This window comes from Pinus tabuliformis, chromosome 5_2, assembly GCF_031772625.1.
Source record: "Pinus tabuliformis cultivar Carrire ecotype Pingquan chromosome 5_2, CPIR1, whole genome shotgun sequence".
In the NCBI taxonomy this organism is placed as follows: Eukaryota; Viridiplantae; Streptophyta; class Pinopsida; order Pinales; family Pinaceae; genus Pinus; species Pinus tabuliformis.
In genome coordinates, this window is record NC_142306.1 from 1,128,072,840 (window position 1) to 1,128,093,100 (window position 20,261).

The following is a 20,261-nucleotide window of genomic DNA, read 5'->3' on the forward strand; positions in this document are numbered from 1 at the left end:
TTTTCTGAATGGTCCACATACATCTGTATGTACTAGCTCAAGAGGCATGCTGGCTGATCCTTCTTTCTCTGGAAAGTTAGTTCTGGTCTGTTTTCCAAACTGACATGATCTGCATATGGTGTTGTCAGGAATTTTGATATCTGGAAGATCGCGAACTGCCTGATATTTGCAAGCTTTCCTTATTTGTGAGAAGCTTAGATGTCCCAACCTTCGATGCCATAACCAGTGCTCTTCATCCTTGCTTAGATAGCATTGTTGTTGTCCTTCATCAAATATGTATAGATTATTTGGAGTTCTTTTTCCTTTGAGAACTGTTTTACCTGTATCAAGATCACGAACAAGACATCCATTTGATCTGAATATAACCTCGGTTCTTTGATCACACATCTGGCTTACACTTAGAAGATTATGCTTTAGTCCATCAACAAACAAAACATTTCCAGCCTTAACATCTTCTTTTAAAGGAGCAATACCTTTTCCTTTTATAGTTGCAGGAGTATCATTTCCAAAAGAGACTTTCTTTCCCTTTTCTAAATTAGAATAAGATTCAAGTTTTTCTTTATCACCTGTCATATGCTTTGAACATCCACTGTCAATGTACCATAGATTTTCTTGTCCTTCTGCATAGAATGCTATCCCACATCTTTCTGTTTGAGGTTCCTTTATTTTCCATGTTTTGGTGCCTGAGGCTTGTTCCTTTTTTTGTTCTTGTACCTTTCTTTCCGGAAACCTGCTTCTGCATTCAAAATCTTCATGTCCAAAATTATTGCAAATAGAGCATTCAACTTCATTTTCAAGAGCTGAAAAGTTGTTATAGGTCCTTTTTGTAATCCCTGTCATACTTCTTTGTTTTTGAGCTTCCCTAGTCATGATTGTTTTATACGCAACACATTGAGCTGCTTTGTGACCAAAGTTATGGCAAGAAAAGCATTGTCCATTGAAGAAGTTTCTGCGATTATTGAATCTACCAGCCAACTGATTGTAATTTCTATTTTCATCTATTCTTGAACCAAATTGGGAAGATTTTACCTGTGGCTGGTTGTGGCTTTTGTTCACACTTAAGCTGGATTGCCCCTGATAGTTTCTGTTTGACGTTTGTCCCTGCTTTACCTGATGATCTTCCTTGTGCTCTTGCTCATTTCTTCTTGCTGCATCAAGATAACTTTTTGAAGTGGATGCTTGAGAAGTTTCTCCATTATAGCCCAGACCTGTCTTATTTAGTGGAGACCGCTGCACACTGATAATCTCATTCAAAGTTTCAGATCCTTTGACAAACTTGAGATTAATAGTTTTTGTTTTCTCAATTTCTTTTCTAAGACCAACAATTTCACCTTCTAATTTTTCAAGATGTTTTTCCTTTTCATCAATTTGAAATTGTAGAGTATCAATAATCATGTTCTTTTCTTCTATACATCTCTTGAGTCTAGTAATTTCATCATAAAGTTTATCCACATCTACAGCATCCTCATAATCATCATCTTCAAATGCCATTAACAATCTATATTTGTTACCTTGTTCATCTTCATCACTGTTTGATAAGCCATCACTATCTTCATGGGTGTAGTAGCTTTTCTTATTTGCACTCTGTTTCTTGTTCCATCTAACTGGTTCCTTTCCTTTATCCTTATAAGAGCATTTTGCAGCATAATGACCTACTCTTCCACAAGCAAAACATTTGAAAGGTAGCTTACCTCTGAACCTTCCAGAACCCCTTTGAAGATTTCTGACAAAATTTGATTCTTCTTCCTCTTCTTCTGGAACATGACTTGCTTCATAGTGATCTTCTTTGCCTGATGCTTTAAAAGCAGCTTCCCTTCTGTCTGATGGACCTCCCTTTCTCATTTCATAAGCAGTTAGAATTCCATGCAGCTGAGACATAGTGAGAACACGAAGATTTTCCTTTTCTTCTACTGCAGATACTTTAGATTCAAACTTGGGGGATAAAGATCTTAGAATCTTTTGAACTACTATAGTCTCTTTTATTTCTTCACCCAAATTTTTCATACAATTAACAATCTCATCTACCCGAAGAAAATAATTAGCCACACTTTCATCATTATACATCTTGAGAGTCTCATATTGAATCCTGAGAGTTTGAAGTTTAGCTTCTTTTACCTGTTCATCTCCTTCATAGCTAGTGATCATTTTGTCCCATATCTCTTTTGCTGATTTGAAGTGCATGACCTTCATGAACTCTGTTTGAGATATACTTCCTAATAGAGTACTGACTGCTTTTGCATTTGTTTCATACTGCTTTTTCTCAGCTGGATCTGTAGGAGTAGCTGAAGGAAAGGCATAGCCTGATTCTACAATGTTCCAAACTTCTGTACCAAGAGATTGAAGATATGCAGTAACTCTTACCTTCCAAAAATTGAAGTTTGTCCCATCGAAGACGGGTGGCCTGATTGATGCTTCTCTCTCGTAGTTGCTCATGATGAACGATCTACCTTCAAGCGATCAAGCTTTCCTGAAGGACCGGCTATGATACCAATTGTTGGAAATAATACTGAGAGGGGGGTGAATCAGTATTATCTAGCAATTTACCAAATCTTCCTTATTTGATCTTTTGAAATATTCTTGCATATCAGTACCATAAAACAATGAGCATGAATAAAGAAAATAGACAGTCACACCAAAGAACACAAGATGTAAGGTGGAAACCCAATGCGGGAGAAAAACCACCTGCTGCAATATGTCTCTATCTTCTTTCAAGAAATTCTTTTTACAATGATTTTGTACTGGTGCAGTCCTTTACCAGCACGCAGGCTGCAACCTGCAGAGAGCTACAACTCTCTCTCGTTTTCCAGTCTCTCCTGGAAGGGAGCTACAACCCCCTACTTCTTTTCATGAAGAATCAAATGATCAACAAGTATACAACAGATACAGTCTACTACAGATATCAGATCAGTAATTACATAAACAACCCAGAACACCTTATGAACAGAAATATACAGTCAACAGATCATCTTAAGACAGGGACGCATATTTTCTTTCTGTGGCCTGCGACTGGACGCAGTATACCTTATGCTGTTCTGCGTGCAGACGCACTGTTCCTTTTTGCTTTTCTGCGACCGACGCACCCAGAAACACTATCGCGCCGCGTCTTTCGCTTCAGAGATGCACCCAATACCACAGTCGCGCCGCGTCCTTTGCCTCAGAGACGCACCTGAGTCTTTACTGTACTGCGTCCCGGCGCACTTTCCCTTCACTGAATCTGCGTCCCTTCAGATATAGAAGATAAGAGGACTTCAGAACCAACCCAAACACTCAGATCCACAGATCTGATCATGCGCCATATAGATCGTAGTCCATTAGAAGATTCGCCCTTATAGATTTGGACTAGATCTCACCAAAAGATGTTCAACCAAGATGATGCTCAATCCAAATGAACTCCTTTGCTTTATATAGGCAAGCTTCTCTCCAAAGCGTGGAACAATACCACGAGCCGACACCATAGAAACACAAAACCGTCGGCTAGATACCACACAAGAAACCCCCACGTGCTTTTCTCTGCCTTGAAATGTGTGCACTGGGCGGCCGCACCTCCTGAACGGCTGGCCTGCGTCCCTGGACGCGGGTTCTGCATGGTCTACCTGCGGGGACGCACTTGCTGAACATATTTTCTGCGTCCTTCTTGATTTATCACCTGAATGAGTTTGCCATCAAGGACAACACCTGAATCATAATGCCAACAAGTTCATATCATACTTTCAGGATTCTTCGCATAATGTTGATCTGAGTTGTTTGCATCAATTACAGAATTCATAAGTAGAATATTTCAGCTACAGGTGATTGGAGTAATGGACTATTGGTGATTATTACAGATCGTGTATATATGATTGACGTTTCCTGTCTTTAATGATTTGCTGTTCCATTTGATATGTATATGATTGACGTTTCCTGTATTTAATAATTTGCTGTTCCATTTGATTAAGCTGCAAACTTGTATAAATGATTGCTTTCCCTTTGTATGTAAGTGTGTGCCAAGGATTGGAAGTGTTGACCTCGCGAGACTTAGTTTCTTTACTGCCGTTCCATTTACTGCCGTTCCTTTTATTGCTGTTCCATTTCTGAAGTGTTGTTCCATTTCTGAAGTTGCTGTTCCATTCTGTTTTCTTGCTGTTCCTTTCGCTTGCATTTATTGAAGTGGCATGAGAGGAGGGTCAAGGCTGTTGTGAGATACAGCAGACGCTATAATGCTCCCAGATCATGATCCATACTCCTTCATCAGTTTCTAGGGGGATAGGTTACTAATTCCATACCCTCGACCGACGAAGTTGCTGCGTGTGTGATTTCTTTATGCAAAAGTAATTTAGCGTAGCTTAGCATCTGTTTACTCTTGTATTCTTTAGATCTATACTACGAATCATTATCCTGACAAATAGCCTCAAATTGAGATATCCTTTACAATAACAAAACGCTCCCGGATTGACTTGTAATGTGAGATAACTAGAGGTGAAAAAGACCCTTGTTACAGCTCCACACACATAGGAAATTTTGACCTCTGTAACCAGAAATCTCTCTGAACCAGCTTTCCAATGCTGCTTACGGATTCCAAATTTGACTTCGGATGCCCAAGATATGATCACAATACTGACTGCCTATCTGTTTTAGCCTCTGAATGATAAGTACTAAAAACACTCAAAATCCTCACTAACTCTTCACAAGGCTACAAATGCTTATTTATAAAGTGGTTAGCTGCATCATAACCACTTTTTCTCAGATCAGTATGCATTAGCTGACTTGAGGATACAATTTAGGTTTTTTTAGGTGTATTTTGGTGTGTCACTTAGTGACAATACAAGTTTGTTTGACAAATATTTAATAAAAACCCACTTTCAACTTTGGAATAATCCACCGACCATTAGTGGTTAGCTAACCGGATAGAGGAGCTGACAGCGCATGTGCACAGGTGGGTTAACCCCACGGTTAGGGCTCTGTCGGTTCAGGTAACTATCGGTGACTGCGCGGTCTTCTGTCATGTGTTCACATGCCCGCAATTATGTCTTTGCGGTTAGCGTAACCTTCCACAACCTCGTGACCGTAACCGTTAGTTCCTTACTCATGTGAATCTGGTTCTGCTACGGTTACGACCACAGGTTAACTATTTGGTTTCCGTGCAATTACCCTGGACACCTGCTAACCGTAGCTAGTCCTGCTCACATGCCCATGGTTCTGATGTGGTGTAAAACCCACAATGAGGACTATGGTTAATATATATAATGTTTTGTAATGTGTTTTCAATGTGTAGGGCCACGACTTAAGTTTAGGGTTTTATGTTTTAGATTTAACACATAGTTTAATGCGCTAGGTTTTGGTAGGTTTAGAACATAGTTCTTAGGTAATGCATTAGGTTTAGTATTAGGTTTTGTTTTCTCTTTAGCTTAGGCTTTTAGCATGTTTAAGCTAAAGTCCATTTTTTTAATGTACCTTACAAATTCATGACACCATTCACTTCACAAACATAACTGAACCTTCACCCATGATTTTACTGACCACATCGGACACTGAAGACGATGCTGATATGAAACTAATCATGTGCAACTGAATCAATGGAATCCTCCTGGACCATTCCTCTCCACTTGAAATATTTTGGATCACGAAAGTTGGATTCTAAACAGACACTAGGTGAGGGTAGAGCTCCCTCACTCTCCCGATCTCAATCCACTTTGCCTTGCTCAGATTTGTACCTTTGAGTCCCACTCGAAGGTACTCAACATCGCCTCTCTTTGAAGAGTGAGTTCTTCTATCCAAGATAGTATCTTCTTGCAATTCTTCCATATACTCAGGTGCTACATCACTAATAGTCGGAATCTGAGTATCCTCCTCTAAATCCATGATCATCGGAGGTTCATCGGAGGTTCATACAACTTCATATTTTCGACATTAACGACTGAGTAAATATGCATATAAGAAGGTAAATCTAGCCGAAAAGCATTATTACTAATCTTTTCAATAATCCTAAAAGGTCCATACCTGATGGGTTTTAGTTTTCTACCTTCTCCTTTCAATGTTTCCTTGTTGATATACAACCATACCTGATCTCCGATTTGAAAATGATGATCAACTCGATGCTGGTCATGGTGATGTTCATACTTGGCCTGACTCTTCTCTAATTGTTCTCAAACTGCTTCATGTATTTGTTGTATCCATTCAATGAACTTGAGCACCCTGTTGGCTTCTCTATGTACATCTATTTCCTCATCTTCACCAAACATGAATTCTATTGGTGATTTAGGTAGATACCCAAAACATGTCTCAAATGGTGACTTATTAGTCGAAGAATGCAAGGCTCTATTATAAGCATGTTGCACATAAGACAATGATTCATCCCACAGCTTGGGATGTTTGCTACAATAACCTCAAAGGATCTGTATCATGGTTCTATTAACCACTTCTGTTTGTCCATCTATCTGCAGATGAAAAGTTGTGCTCTTCTTTAGTTTTGTGTCCATGAGTCCCCACAAACTAGACCAGAATTCTCCTACAAAATGAGTATCTCAGTCAGAAATAATAGAAGTAGGTAACCCAAAATGAACCCATACTTGTTCAAAGAACATCTGTGTAGTCTGCTCAATAGTGACTTGCTTTTTTCATGGAATGAGAATGCACATTTTGCTAAATCGATCCACCACAACATACATATAATCATGTCCTCTCCTGGACATTAGCAATCCTCTTATGAAATCCATGGAAATATTGTCCCATGGTCGTAAAGGAACCAGAAGTGGCATATATGATCCAATATTTTGATTGCTTGGCTTGCTTGTGGAACACATTATACATCCCTTGATGTATTTAACAATTGTTTCATACATTCGGGGCTAGTAAAAATACCTCTGTATTTGCTCCATTGTCTTACTTACACCAAAATGTCCTGATATATGAGAAGAATGAGCTTCCCGTATGACATGCACCCTTTTTGTCTGTGGTATGTACAACTTACCCAAATGATATAACAACCTGTCATGAACACGATAATTGATTTCTTCAATCTGAATACCCTGAGTCAGTCATTCATAAACATCTTTGAAGTCAGCATCTGTAGCATATTGTTCTATATAACTTTCATGCTTTAAACAACTATTTTGAAGTACTACTAAAGCATTCAAATATGGTGTTGATAAAATATCAACTACTTTATTCGTTGTTCCCATCTTGTACTTGATGACCAAATGAAACTACTGAAGAAATCCCATCCACCTATAATGGCGAGATTGTTGCAATTTAGTCTGTGACTGAAGGTATTGAAGTGGCTAATGGTCTTTATGAATCACGATTTCTTTTCCCATTAAGTAATGTTTCTTTGGAAAAAGTCTTTGAATGAAAAAAATAGGTTTCCCTTTTTGTAATAAAACTGCACCCATTGCATAACCACTGGCATTGGTCTCTATCTCAAATGGCTGTTGTAAGTCAGGAAAAGCTAATATTGGAGCTATGACTAGCCTTTTCTTAAGATTATCGAAAGCTTTTTGTTTCTTTCCTCCCCACTGAAAAGTAACCTTAGACCCTATTAAAGCATGTAGTGGTGCTGCAATTAAAGAAAATTGAGAAATAAATTTTCTGCAATACTAAATTGCACCTAAGAAACTTCAAACTTCAGTTACATTTTGTGGTCTTGCCCACTTAATAATTTCTTCAATTTTTGCTGGATCTACTTTTATATTGTCTCCTCCAACTATGTAACCAAGATAATTTAGTGAAGTTCTTCCAAACTCACATTTGGTAAGTTTTAGATACAATTGTTCCTTCTATAACACTTCTAATACCTTCCTTACATGTATAACATGTTCTTATTTTCTTTTACTGAATATGAGAATGTCATCTAAGTAGATTATAACAAATTTGTCAAGATATGGACGGAACACATCATTTATTACTCGCATAAAAGTTGTTGGTGCACTAGTCAAACCAGAAGGCATTACCAACCATTCAAATAATCCTTATCTAGTTTTAAATGCAGTCTTCCAGATATTATTCTCTGTAATACGGATCTGATGATATCTGCTTCTTAGATCTAACTTACTGAAATAAACAACATGTTTTAGTTTATCAAGAAAATCATCTATTCTCAGAAAATGATACCTGTTCTTGATGGTAATTTTATTTAAGGCTCTAAAATCGACACACATTCTCCATGTACCATATTTCTTTGGCACTAAGATTATGGGTGAACCACATGGAGAAGAACTCAGCTGGATAAAACCTTTCTCTAACAAGTCTTGGATTTTCTTCTTGATTTCCTCATTTTCTATGACCGACATACGATACACTCCAACATTCGGAAGAGTAGCATCTGACAATAACTGAATCTCATGTTGTATTTCTCTGTTAGGAGGAAGATGTTTGGGATCTTCAAAAAGATTTGAAAAAGATTCTACTATTTAAACCAAACTATCTTTAAATGGAATTTCACAACTTGAAAAAACATCTTTAAAACACTTAGGTTGTTCTTTGATCATTAAGAGAACATATTTCTTACTGGAACTAATCAACTACTTCATTTGACTTGCAGTAACTAAATCCATATGAGTTTTAGTTTTATGTGCTCTAATAATAAATTCAATTCCATCTTTCTTTAAGATATACTTATGCTCATTTCTGTAAAATACTACATCACGGTCATAAAGGTAAGGACTCCCTAGCACAACCCCACATATATAAGCCGAAATCACATCTAGATCTACTTCATCAATAAAATGATTTGCAATGGAAAATTTTAAGTGACACTTCGTAGTTACTTTCAGGTGTGTATCCTTAGTAAGCCATCCTAATGGGTATGGTGTTGGATGATCATAAGTTTCCAAACCCATTTTCTTTACTAGATTTGTACATATTAGCTAGCTTTGACCTACTATCAAATAATGTGTCTATTTTTTATGCTTAGAGATAATCATTATATGGAAGAGTTCACCTCTTTTATCCTCATTTGGAGGACTTATGTTTGAAGAGGTAGAAGTAGCATTAGAACTAGAGGCTACATCAGAAATTTTACCTACTGACACCATGGTAGTTACTGTTGAATCATATCCTAAATCTGAACCAAGATCATGTTGGACAACTATAATATCTTTCTTCTCAACCTTATTCTTCTAAAACTTCTGAGGTCTAAGTTCTGGATGAAGCTTCCAACATCTAGCTTAGTCATGGCCAACTATCTGACAATGTGTGCATGTAGGTTGATCACTGTCTTTTTGAACTGTTTCTGATTTCTTTCCTTTCTTAAAACCCTTCCTCTTATTATCCTTTGAATCTTTGTTTTCCAATTGCTTGGAATTTTTTGGTGTAAACTTGAAAGGTATACCTCCTGATTCAACATGAATAGACTATGCACAAACTTGATCAAAGTCATCAGGATTAGACATTAACAATGTATGTGGCAAATAAGAATGCAGTCTACCGATATACTTTAACAAAGTTTCTCTTGACTTCATTGAGATTCCAAGTGTAAGTGTTTTCTTTCGGAATTCTTGAGTGAAATCTTGAACACTTTGTCCTTTTCCTTGTTGCAAGCACTGCCAATCAATTACAATTTGCTGCATATAACCTAAAGGATAAAATTTCTTTCTAAGGGCTTTTAGAAACTTGGTCCATGAAGAAATTACTGTACCCTTATGCTTTAAATCTGATTGGGTTTGACTCTCCCACCAAATTAGGGTTGTACCTCCCATCCTAAGGGTAGCTAATTGGATATTAGTTTTATCATCAATAACATTTTGAATTTGAAAATAAACTTCTATTTGCTTTATCCAATTATCCAATTTCTCAGGACTCATTTCTCCATTATAAATAGGAAACTCAAACTTTATGTCAAGCTTTAAAAGAGAAGTTTTATGAGGCTTCTTTTCTTCACCTGATTCTGAAATAGAAGAAGAAGATAAAGAAGATGATGATGGAGATGATGGACGTGAAGGAGGTTTGTCATCCTTGCCTTTACCTTTGTCCTTCTTCGATTTCTTTGAAGAAGAAGCTACATCTCTCGCCTTCTTGTCTTCATACAATTCTCCCAACATCTATTGCATAGTCAAGAATTCCTTCTAAAACTATTCTTCACTCATCTTAGTTTCAGTGTTTTCACCTGTATCAGGTCTTGACATGGTTGATTTATGAACAGTCCTTCACTTTCCAACTTTGGGATCGCCTTCTTCAATTGTTCCTTCTCCACGTCGCGACCTCGACCTGGTTAACATTCACTGGCTAACTCTTCCAGCGTAACCTGCTATGATATCAAATTATATGATCTATTCAATCATATATTAAAACTTAGGCAAAATTTATTAGCATGGATTAGTGAATTGAATGAAACTAAAGGTGATTTAAGCAAGAAGACATAAGCAATGAAGAAGGATATGCGACGGAACTTAAATCATTAGATGCATAAGAAATGAAGCAATATACTATAAAAACAAAGTTATACCAGACAATGAGATTGATGATAGAGTTTGTTCCTGATGGACTACGTATCCAGGTCCGCTTTCAAGATGGGTGACCATTTTTATTAGGAATGAAAAGAAGGAGTTGATTACAAAGTAATTATGTCAAACTAAACTTACACACAAGCAATTCTGACCTCTGTAACTAGAAAGCTCCTTAAACCAGCTTTCCAACGGTACTTATGGATTCCAAATCCGACTTCAGATGCCCAAGATATTATCAAAACATCAATTGCCTCTCTGTCTCAGCCTCTGAATGACAAGTACCAAAAACACTCAAAATCCTCACTAACTATTCACAAGGCTGTAAATTCTTATTTATATAATGGTTAGATGCATCATAACCACTTTTTCTTAGATTGGTATGCATCAGCTGACTTGAAGATATAATTTAGGGTTTTTTAGGTGTATTTTGGTGTGTCACTCAGTGACATTACAAGTTTGTTCGACAAATATTTAATAAAAACCCACTTTTGACTTTGGAATAACCCGCCAACCATTAATGGTTAGCTAACCGGGTGGAGGTGCTGACAACGCATGTGCACAGGTGGGTTAACCCCACAGTTAGGGCTCCGTCGATTTGGGTAACTTTCGGTGACTGCGCGGTCTTCTATCATGTGTTCACATGCCCATGGTTCTAACATTGCGGTTAGTGTAACCTCCCACAGCCTGGTGTCGTGGCGGAAAAAGTCGTTTGTGCGGACACAACTGACCTCCCTAGGAGTCTAAACTCTCTAGCGACAAACAAGACAAAATGGAGTGATCTTTCTCTAAATATACCTTTTAAAACATGAAAACTACAAGTGTTTAGGCTTACCTTATTCCAAAACGCGGTTGTTGTAGTCCGTCCTTGCCGATCCGGATGAGCTCCTCCTTCAAGTCAATTCCTGCAACCACAAACAATCAAACAATTACCAAGCACTTGCATTTCATATGATAAAACATATATTCAACATGCAGACCAAGGAACACATGAAATAACTCATTAACACAAGCTATTGAGAAAAATAAACCAGTTTGTATTAATAACGAAACAAAGAAACTCTTACAACCTGGCCTTGGTGTTGTGCAAGTTCCTCCCAGGGTCCATCAAGGGTTTTCCTCTACTTTGACAAAGCTCACCCACTTCCAAGTAGAATCAAGCAAAGACAATCTCTCCTCACAAGGTTCTAAATGGGAGTCCTAATTCCTGCAGCATTTACCAAAAGAAAATGTATAGCTCCAACCTCCCCTCCCTCTGGCTCAATGTCTTTATTTATAGTGCTGTAAAGAGGTTATTCAGGTCCACCATCAATGGGATAATCCCCCTCTTTGGGTGGGATAGCTCCCTTATTGATGGGATAAGTTCCTCCTTAATAGGGATACATGAACCAACTGGAGGCGCATCCATTTCATCAAACCGACCTCTAGAAAGTTCTAGAAGTAACCACAAGTAACTTTTTTAAGATGAAACTTGCGCATTTTGCCTTTTACAGAAGGACGCACATGTCCCTTAACATACAGAGCGTCCAAGGACGCAGCCTTTGTGAACATTGTGAGCGTCCCCGCAGGTAAGGCTTGAGAGAACCTACGTCCCCAGAGATAAACACATTTTTTACAAGACTTTCTCTCTTTTTTGAGTTTGAGATGGATAGCAGAGGCATAAGACTTGCCTAAGAGGGTAGCATGACTGTTGATTGAGCCATACTAACTGTAAATAGTCATGGTGACATTTTTTAGTGTAACAGATTGCCCCCTAAAGTGTGAAGCCTGGAATAGATTAGGGTTTTGTAATTCTAGGAAGGGTGAAGCGCTTTATCATTTCAAGGATTATCTTGTGGATGACCTGGTTGGAACCTGCAATTTTCAACACAAAATACATGTATAAGATTATATCATCACTGAGGTAGGCATTCCCATACTCAGATTCAAAACTTTAACTAATAGACTAACTATTCTGATACAGGAATGATCTTGCAGTACATCATTTTTATAGACTTTTGTAGACACAGTATGGACGCAGCCATCTGTTTATGATTAGTCTACATAGATAATGAATACAAAACTCCTCGCAGCCTGGATGGTAGAAACTGGATCCAGGGTCTTCACTTCTACTTCCCGAATTGGTACGATTCTAGCCATGTGATTAAATGATTCGATGTCGAACATGTTAGAAACCACTTGATTACCAGTCGATGATGCAAACTGTTAACAAGCGTGAGAGAAACCACCAGTAATGTCAATGGTTCTCAAAGTACCAAGCACAACCCGTGAAATGTGAATAGATGTTTTGATGTCGAACACTTCACGGAATCCTTTGATCGAAATTCAATGATGTAAACTGACGTCAAAGGCGAGAAACCTGCCATTGATGCATGCAGACTTCAAGGTACTGTCGATTCCTAAGTCATCTTTCTAGATAATGTGCTGATGTCGATAGAAAGCGACCCGTTGCAGGCAAGCCCGCAACACGAAATCATTGTTCAAGTTGAAGAAATGTTGCTGTAAGGACTGACTCAGGGATGGTCAAATGGATGACAAGTATTTTGCAGATGAAAGTTTTGCTTGCAGACCTCTTGAACACATAACAACACGACAGATGGCTTGGTGACGAATAACTCAAAGTTAATCCCCGGAACCTGGTTAAAGACTTTCAAAGTGGTTTGATCAACTATGAGGTAAAAGATTTCCCAACCCAGGTGAATGAAAAAGTGTCGTGTTCAAGAGCGGTAATAAAGTTTCTTTTGAGATAAAAGGTAACAAACAGGTTCATTCTTCTCTCTTTTCCCCCACCATTTCTGGCAAGTACCTCTTTATTTTTAACAAGCTTGAGGAGGATAACATATGCTTGATTATAAGCTCATCCTTCGGATGAGTCCAACCTAGTTTTGATTCGAACCCTAGGAAGGAGTGGTTCGTTCCTGTTTGTAATTGAACAGGTCCTCTACTGTAAAAGTTTAACGAGTCCAGTATAGGAGAAACTCGGCGTTTTTCAATTTTAGAGAGTCTGAAAAAACTAAAGGAGACTCCACGTTGAACTTTTTCGTAGATTTGTGTCCCTCAAGCCCGAAAAAGTATAAAATAATACCTGGGGGAACCGCTTGATCTTGCGACCAAGGAGTACTTTCATAATTAGTGTCACTGACCTGAAAAGTAAAAAGCGATCAAGGACACGTCTTTTTATTTCCAATATCGAATTTGAAACGACAAAAATCCGGCAATCTTTTCGTGTTTTTACGGTCAGAAAAGGGCTGTAAGAGGACCGTCTTTTAATTCCGTTTTAACGAGTGTAAAAGAAATGCTCGGCAATCTTTTCATGTTTTAGGAGTCAGAAAAGAGCTTAAAAGATGACTCTGAGGTTTCACTTTTTCGTAGGTTTTAACGAGTTCGAAAAAGGGATAAAAATGTACTCATGGTTTTCACTTTTTCGTAAATTTTAATGAGTTCGAAAAAATGATAAAAATGTACTCATATGGCCGACTTTCAATTTAATTTACGAGCAGGAAAAGACGGAAAGAACTCGGCATTTTCATTTGTTTTACGAGAATGAAAGGTAGCAAAATAATCTCAGTATTTTCATGAGTTTAACGAGTCTTGAAAATAACTGAAATTGACTCGAGATAGGTTTCATTTTTACAAAAGCTTGAAACAGACAAAAACTATGCTTCAAAGTAGTTTCATTTTTACACAAGCTTGAAACAGAGAGAAAACTGTGCTTGATGCCCCCTAAGCATAATTGCTAGAGCGCATGCCCCCCCAGCTTCATTTCATTCAACCAGTTGGATGAAATGAAGGTTGAGTTACGAGATCATTTGAAAGACTCGACCTAAAACTATGAGAAAATTATGCAAAAAACTGAAATAACTAACCTAAATACTTAACATTTATGAGATCTAGTCAATCTCTCGACTCAAGTAGAGGAGGATTTGTTTCATTTTTTAACGAGCTTGACACAGGAAAAGAACTATGCTCGGATTCGGTTTCATGTTTACGCAAGCTTGAAACGAAAAACTATGCTTGTTATAAGTTCGCATGCCCCCAGCATAATGACGCAATTCAAGGTACATGCCCCCCAAGCTTCATTGCATTCAATGAGGTGGATGGAAAGAAGCTTTACTTTCAAGATCTTGGAAAGACTTAAGGGAGTTGTTTCATGTTTTAGTGAGCTTGACACAAGACAAGGAACTATGCTCATAACTACTCTCTACAATCTATCTACTTAACCTACCCTTGTTTCATTTTTTAACGAGCTTGACACAAGACAAGGAACTATGCTCGGATTCAGTTTCATGTTTATGCAAGCTTGAAATGAAAAACTATGCTTGTTGCAAGTTCACATGCCCCCGGCATAATGATGCAAATCAAGGTACATGCCCCCCAGGCTTCATTGCATTCAACCGGCTGGATGAAATGAAGGTTTACTTTCAATATTTAACTTGAAAAGGGAGTTGTTTCATTTTTAAAGAGGTTGACACAAGAAAAGAACTATCCTCATACCTGATTCATTTTTTTAACAAGGTTGACTCAGTAACAGGAACTATCCTCAAACCTGATTCATTTTTTAATGAGGTTGACTCAGTAACAGGAACTGTCCTCAAAATCCTACTTTCTACAATCTATCTACATATCCTAAAATCTAGCTGATTCATTTTTTAATGAGGTTGACTCAGTAAAAGAACTATCCTCATCAACTGATTCATTTTTTAACGAGGTTGACACAGTAAAAGGAACTTTCCTCGGACACACTGATTCATTTTTTAACGAGGTTGACACAGTAAAAGGAACTTTCCTCGGACACACTGATTCATTTTTTAACGAGGTCGACACAGTAAAAGGAACTTTCCTCGAACACACTGATTCATTTTTTAACGAGGTTGACACAGTAAAAGGAACTTTCCTCTCTAATCCTACTTTCCTATATAACCTATCCTTGTTTCATTGTTATAACGAAGTTGACACAAGACAAGGAACTATCCTCGAACTAGCTGATTCATTTTTTAACGAGGTTGACACAGTAAAAGGAACTTTCCTCGGAACTCCTTGTTTCATTTTTTAATGAGCTTGACACAAGACAAGAAACTATGCTCATGACTTCCAGTTTCATTTTTTAATGAGGTTGAGACTAGAAGAAACTATCCTCACTCTAGCCTGTTTCATTTTTTAACGAGGTTGGTACAGGAAAAAACTATCCTCGTACACACTGATTCATTTTTTAACGAGGTTGACACAGTAAAAGGAACTTTCCTCACACTCCTTGTTTCATTTTTTAACGAGGTTGATACAAGAAAAAATTATCCTCGCAGCACCCTGTTTCATTTTTTAACGAGGTTGGCACAGGAAAAGGAACTATCCTCGCAACATTGATCATGGCTTCCAACTGGAGGAAAGACATGTCAATGGACACACCTTGATCATGGCTTCCAAGAGGTCTTCATCCGAAGGAAGAATACTTCTTGGGAAGGAACACATGTCAAGGGACTCAAAAGGGATAAGAACATCGTGTTCAAGTAATCCCATAGAGTTTTCCATGTCAATTACCGGAGCTAAATCAAAGGAAGATGAGCAAACAGTGAGAGGCTCACTTACATCGGTAACTGAAATCATGGGACCGGTTGCCACATAATTAACCCGTGGCAGGGTAGATACCACTTTAGAATCAGGAACATTTAGGGGTGTCATATTATTGGTAGTTGAAAAAAGACTAGGGAACGAAAGCTGGTCTACAGTCACAATACTGCCATTGTGAGGGAAAGACATCACGCGAAAGAGTGTCGATACGACAGCTTTCATTGCATAAACATAGTCTCGCCCAAGGAGTAAATTGAAATCCAAGGGACCTTGAACTACCATAAGATCAACACAAACAGTTTTACCTTCCAAGGTAATAGAAAACTTAGGAAGGATCCCTAAAGGTTCACTAATTGTTCTGTTAAAAGCTTTCAGATTCTGCGTAATAGGCGCAAGCTGAGGGGAACCCAAAGCTTTCCAAACAGTTGAGGATAAAATACTAACAGAAGCACCTTCATCTACCTGAGTACGATGTACGTCCCTACCACCAGCCTTGACAATGATCTGGAAAGGGATGGAGGAAGGAAGACGAGGTTCTGTCAATCTATTCCAATCAAAGGAAAAGACCTCAGTGCTTGGAGGGGGTTCTGTAGAAATAGGTGAAATGCCCCCTGGCATAGAAGAATCCGATGTAACAAGAAGAACATCAGCGGTATGAAATTTACTCTCGAAAAGGAGAGTGTGATCGACCGAATGTGAAATTGAATCGACCACTTGATCAACTAATGGATCATCAACCTGAGTGACATGAGTTTCACTCTCCAATGGGAGAGTGTGATCGACTGTACTTGAATTTAGATCAATCACTCCGTCAGTTGATGGTAGGTTGGGAGAAAGTTTACGGTAACCAGTTGGAAATTCTTGCTGTGGAACAATAAGGTTTTCCAACAATGTTGAGGCTTCATCCATGTGAGGGCAAATGTGAGTTTGATGACTCCCTTTGCATAACTTACAAGGAAACCTAACTTTACCCTTTTTCCCAGGAACCTGACTATCACTGGTTGATGGATCAATGGAAAGTTGATGAGATTTTTCTGACCATACTTCCAAGACCTTTGGAATACCAGGACAATTGACAAGGAAGTGGTCACCCTTACAAAGCCTGCAAGGGTATTTGGGTTTACGATGCATGTCGGAATTTTCCTCAACACAACTAACACTTACAGCCATGGTTGGTTGGTTGACTTCTTTCTTATCTTGCTTCTTCTTCTTCTTCTTCTTCTTCCCTTTCTTCTTCTTCTTAGCCTCCTGGTTACTAGCATCAAGGCTTTTACCAGGCGAAGAGGAAGAAATGGAGGAAGAAAAATTAGGCGAAGAAGGTAAAGGGTCAACAGAAGGTTGGTGATGTTGAGATGGTGAACTCTGTTGAGGTGAAGCATCCGGTTGAGATGGAACAATTGGAGTATTTTGGGCCAACGAAGTTGAAAATAACCATATCGGTAAACCTATTGTAAATCCAGGTAATGACAAAGTAGCCATATAAGGAGGACCAACATTTCCAAAGTAAGGAAAATTACTAGGATTCTCATTAGGAGGGGTGCCTAGGTTGATAAATTCCGGAACATTTGCCATTATATTCAACTTCAGTGAATTTTATTAACAATTTAAAACTAAAATTAACAATTCACAATTCACACTTAACAACTAAAATTCACAATTCACACCTATGGTCTCTAAAAGTAAAAACAAACAAATTAACACGCGCTATCAAATCTAGGAGTCAAACCACACACAAACAGTAAGCTCTCCGGACCGAAAACACTAGTTGGTGATGAAGCCCAACCTCGCAGAATTCAGTACAGAAATGGCGGGTGGAACAGTTACCCCAGAAACCTGCTTAATGAATAGACCGGCACAAGTTCCTCCACTTTAACCGTCTCGAAGTGAAGTGAACCCCCCGGAAAATCCAAGTGAGTATAACCGACGTCTGCTCCAGGTACAGTGGGACCTTCCCTCCACCGTCACCTCGGTAGAACCCTAAAGATTATGGTCACTAAGGTCACCAACAGTAACAAATACACCTGGGGGAACAGTCTAAACTCCGATAGCACGCAAGGGCAGAGTAGCAAGCTCAATCCCCTTACCGGCTCCTTGACAACAATCCAAGGTTTACCGATAAGTGACCCCTGGCTCCTCGACAATGGTTAATCCAGGTTTACCGTTTGTAATACGTACTGTCTGGCGTCGTTCCCAACGAGGGGGGAATGATCCCCTCACTGGTTCGGAAACGAGCTCGTGCTTCTCCTTTAAGAGGAGCTTTCCCAGAGTGCAATTGAAACAATTGGATTTATTCTACTCAAGATAAACTATCTGTTTGGTTTTGTAGTCTTGGAGAGTTAAGTACTCACCTACTCCAAGACCCTAGCCTAAGCTATGTTGGTGTTTCAGAGCCCTAGAAATGTAAAAATTACTAGATGAATTTTAATTAAGCACTGTGTTATTAAGGCTGTTATTACTCAAATGGGTAAATGGATACGAAACCAATGGTGTTATGACCCGACTCAACTGAATGCAATCGAATATGATAATGTAATCTTTTCAATTCGATGAATCCTAACTAAAGTAAGGAGAGAGTTTCCATTCACTTCCAACAATGCAAAAAATTGATCATTAAGAGAAAATTTAACAAATTCTCTAATGCACTAATTTCATCAAGAAAAACTAATGCAAATCAATTCCAAACCAATTTTTATTTTTATTTTTGTGTAAATTCAAATCAAAGAAAGCTGATCTAAATCTACGATTGATTTTTCAGAATGTAAACTATGCAATTGTAATCTAAGCACAATTCATTCGAAAAGTATGCAAATGTAATCTATGCACATTTTTCAATAATATTCTGAAAATGAGAATTCTAATTGCGCAAATGTGATCTATGCAAAAGAATTCTCAAACACAAGACGATTCTAATGTGATCTAAGAACCAATCAAGTGCAAGTCGAGAAAATTGGGTGAGAGTTCCAAAGATCAAAACATAAAAACACTCAAAGGCGATTAACACTCATACACAATTTAGCCCCCCCCGGCGAATGAGGGGGAAATTTTTTTTGCAAAAACAAAAGCAAAAAGATGCAAAATTGTGAAAAGACTGAGAGAAATCTCCAAGTAATGACCAAAGGAAATCAAATTAAGAATTTCTCAAAAAAGAGACTCAAAACACCCAATTGATGAAAGCTAAAAGCAGGAATGCTAATGAAACAAGTTCAAGTGAAAATTTTTGACAGGGTACTAAAGGATCTGGGCAGAAAACACTAAGAAAAAACAAAATCTAAAAGCAATTAAAGCAAAAATGGAGTTTTCCTAAATTTTTACAGGAAGACGCAGGCAACCCGTTAGAACAGGCGCGGGCCCGCTCTGTGCAAACGGCAACAGCGCGTCCAAAGACGCACTGTGCAGTACTCAGAGGGTGCGTCCTTCTGGAAAAGTTAAGAAAAACCAAATCTAACTAAATCTAAAGCTAAGCCACCCAAATACTAATTCTCACAGTCAAAAACCAGAAAATAAAAATGATTTTCTCAGAGAAAAGTTCACACAAAGGAAAAGACTTTCACATTAATGGATTCCCCAGCGGAGTCGCCAATTTGTCGTGGCGGAAAAAGTCGTTTGTGCGGACACAACTGACCTCCCTAGGAGTCTAAACTCTCTAGCGACAAACAAGACAAAATGGAGTGATCTTTCTCTAAATATACCTTTTAAAACATGAAAACTACAAGTGTTTAGGCTTACCTTATTCCAAAACGCGGTTGTTGTAGTCCGTCCTTGCCGATCCGGATGAGCTCCTCCTTCAAGTCAATTCCTGCAACCACAAACAATCAAACAATTACCAAGCACTTGCATTTCATATGATAAAACATATATTCAACATGCAGACCAAGGAACACATGAAATAACTCATTAACACAAGCTATTGAGAAAAATAAACCAGTTTGTATTAATAACGAAACAAAGAAACTCTTACAACCTGGCCTTGGTGTTGTGCAAGTTCCTCCCAGGGTCCATCAAGGGTTTTCCTCTACTTTGACAAAGCTCACCCACTTCCAAGTAGAATCAAGCAAAGACAATCTCTCCTCACAAGGTTCTAAATGGGAGTCCTAATTCCTGCAGCATTTACCCAAAGAAAATGTATAGCTCCAACCTCCCCTCCCTCTGGCTCAATGTCTTTATTTATAGTGCTGTAAAGAGGTTATTCAGGTCCACCATCAATGGGATAATCCCCCTCTTTGGGTGGGATAGCTCCCTTATTGATGGGATAAGTTCCTCCTTAATAGGGATACATGAACC